Genomic DNA, 3235 nt, shown 5'->3' on the forward strand with positions numbered 1-3235 from the left:
TGCATGCACACGCCCTCCTCGCCCTCCCCGTCCCTCAGCATTCTATCCATCGCGCACATTCATTTTTTAGGCCGTTCTCCCACAGTCTCCACAACTCCTTTCTGACACATATCGATCAATAAACCTCTCCAGTGATGTCTGCCTACAACATACACATGCACCTTCAATCTCCTCCTTTATGTGTCCATGCCTCATGTCTCTCATATGGTCCCACACACGTGTAAACTCTCGACCCTCTTTTCATTGATCTCACAACTGCACACTCCTCCCCCTATATAGCTAGTAGCTGGGCCTGTCGCACCACCTCCTAGCTCTATTCTCTCTGTCTATCCGTCTCGCTGGGCCTTATTTGCCTCTAACAAATGGATGTACACCGATAGATCTCCCGCTATACATATAGATAGCTATGTCCTTATAACTCGTTTTTCCCCACGTGTCGATCGATCTACCTCATTAGTTATGTCTCTCCCTTCCTCCGACAAACAACAACTGATCTACCGATCTAGTTAGGTTTGCTTACCAAACACATGGTTCATGTCGGTGTTCTAGGAACGGGGGTCCCCAGACTTGCCTGCCTGTGGCCTGCGGTGTGGCTCAACCAGTGGCCCAGTACGTCCCGTCTTCATCAACCAACACTCAAGACCCTCGCGAGGGGCCAAGCCTCGTGGGGCGGATGACACAAGGCCTCCTCAGGAGTGGCCTCACCAGGCAGGCTAGCGAGGAGGCGGAGAGATCAAGGCAAGGGGTACATTGCGAGGTCCTCGTGACGCAAGCCATGCCGACCAAGTCAAGGCAGGCGCCAGCCGGGTGCCAGCCCGCGCAGTGTCCTCGTTTCATCTTTCGTGCTAAGGGGGCAAGCGTAGGCGTGGAGTACTGAGGCATCAGGCAAAAGTTTTCATATCGGTGCAACAAGACCAAGACCAGCAGGACGGCAGGATGGAGGTCACCATGGAGCCAAAGACGGCGTCACCACCAGCGCCTTTGGCAGGCGAAGACCACCTTTAGTCAGGATAGCTTGTACTAGTTGTCCCCTTTCAAAATGGCTGTTATTGGATCCCTTCCCGTTCAATATTTGGGAAGAGGAACAGGGCCTCTATAAATAGGGCTAGCCACCACAGTAGAAGGGGGGAACCCAGTTCATCTACACACCACCAAGCACAAGAACACCTCTCCTCGCGAGGCTGGTCTTCCCTTGTACTGTCCATCTTCAGCCCAAGAGGCAATCCACCACACCACACACAGGAGTAGGGTATTACACCACAACGGTGGCCCAAACCTGTATAAATCTTGTGTCTCTTGTGTTGTTCATCGAGCTAGCTTAGAGATCGTGACGAGGCTGAGGGCGTGTTTTGGTAGGGAGAGATCTTCATGCGCACCCTAGTGTTCGAACCTTAAGGGTTTTGTCGGAACCTGATATCCGACATTTGGCGCGCTAGGTAGCGGTGCGCCAAAATCTTCTTTCCGCTGATCCGCGTCCCATCGCTTTGTCGCATCCATGCCGGACGCTCGTCGAGCCCGCGCCGAGCGCCGGGCTGCTCTCGCCGCTCGCGTCGCCCAGACGGCTCCTGTCGGCGCGCCTCACCGTCGTTCTCCATTGTCTGCCGCCAACGCCACCACCGGCCCGGCGGGGAACAAGCAGCAAGCGTCCTCACTGCACCCCTCGGTGTGGCGGGAAGGCCGCACCGCCACCCCGTCGCTGACCCCAGCTGGTTCGTCGTCCGACGCTCGTCGTGCCCCCATAGATGCGTAGGCCATGCTGCTTCTGGCACGTGAGCTCCTGCACTACCGCCTCGTCGACGACGTCTATGAAGAATGGCTTGCCCACATCACCGAGCTCGTCAGCACTGCAGGGGGCTCTATCGCGCCGTCCCGCTTGCTGCCTCGCCCTCCGCTAGGTGCGGGCGACGTGGCTTAGGGAGCGCCTCCACCACCTCTGCCCCAAGACGGTGCCCTGGCTCCAAGGCATGCGGCCCTTGGATGTGACCCACCGCATCCAGCGCCCCCGCGACAAGAAAAAAGTTGCCAAGAAATCCCTCGGCCTCAGGAAGGCGTCCCCGTGCTCCCTGCACCAGTGCGACAAGATCGCATACAGCCGCTGGAGGCGCTGCGCTGGTACCATAAAGAGCAAGCTCTGCATCAGCAAAGGGCTCCGGTAACCACAGCGAGTTGCCGCGCCTTCACCACCGAGCTGCGTAGCGTCGCCTGACAGGGCAAGTTCAAGCCAGACCTGCCTCCTCGCTATGGCGGCACCGCCGACACTGCGGAGTTCTTGCAGCTCTATGAGCTGAGCATCGAGGCGGCCAACAGAGACGAGAAGGTCATGGTGAACTGGTTTCCCATGGCGCTCAAGGACGGTGCCCGCACGTGGCTCCTGAACCTGCCTCCTGGCTCAATCTCCTCCTAGGACGAGATGCGCAGCCGCTTCATCGCCAAATTCCAGGGCACTCGCAACCGCCCCCAGGCCACGGGTGACCTGCGCCGCATCAAGCAGCAACCTGGGGAGACCCTGCAGAAATACATCGAGCGCTTCAACAGCGCTTGCCTCAAGATCCCCAAGGTGACGGACGAGGCCGTCATCTCGGTGTTCTCTGATGGCGTCCGTGACATCAAGATGAAGGAGGAGCTCACCATCCACGAGGAGTTGTGCACATCCCTGGAGTTGTTCAACCTGGCAACCAAGTGCGCAAGAGCTGAGGAGGGACGCCTCTCCCTCCTCGAGCTTCCAGCTGCCGACCCAAAAGAGAAGAAGACAAAAGCCAAGAACATGAAGCGCAAGGGAGTAGCCGTGCTTGCGGCAGAACCAGACACAAAACAGCAGGGACCACCCGGAGTCGTCCAAGGGCAGCTGACCGTTCTGCGCCTACCACAACCTCCACACCCACAACACTAGAGACTGCCAGGAGCTCAGGGCCGTTCAAGAAGGATGCTTCGGTCGACGCCCCGAGCGCAACGACCGGGGCTACGACCGAGGAGGAGGATGAGGCGGAGGATGATGTCTACTACACAACCTTCTTCTTGTAGACGTTGTTGGGCTTGCAAGTGCACATGTTTGTAGGACGGTAGCAAATTTCCCTCAAGTGGATGACCTAAGGTTTGTCAATCCGTTGGAGGCGTAGTATGAAGATGTTCTCTCTCAAACAACTATGCAACCAAATAACAAAGAGTCTCTTGTGTCCCCAACACACCCGATACAATGGTAAATTGTATAGGTGCACTAGTTCGGCGAAGAGATGGT

Source organism: Triticum aestivum, chromosome 3B (assembly GCF_018294505.1).
Source record: "Triticum aestivum cultivar Chinese Spring chromosome 3B, IWGSC CS RefSeq v2.1, whole genome shotgun sequence".
Classification (NCBI taxonomy): Eukaryota; Viridiplantae; Streptophyta; class Magnoliopsida; order Poales; family Poaceae; genus Triticum; species Triticum aestivum.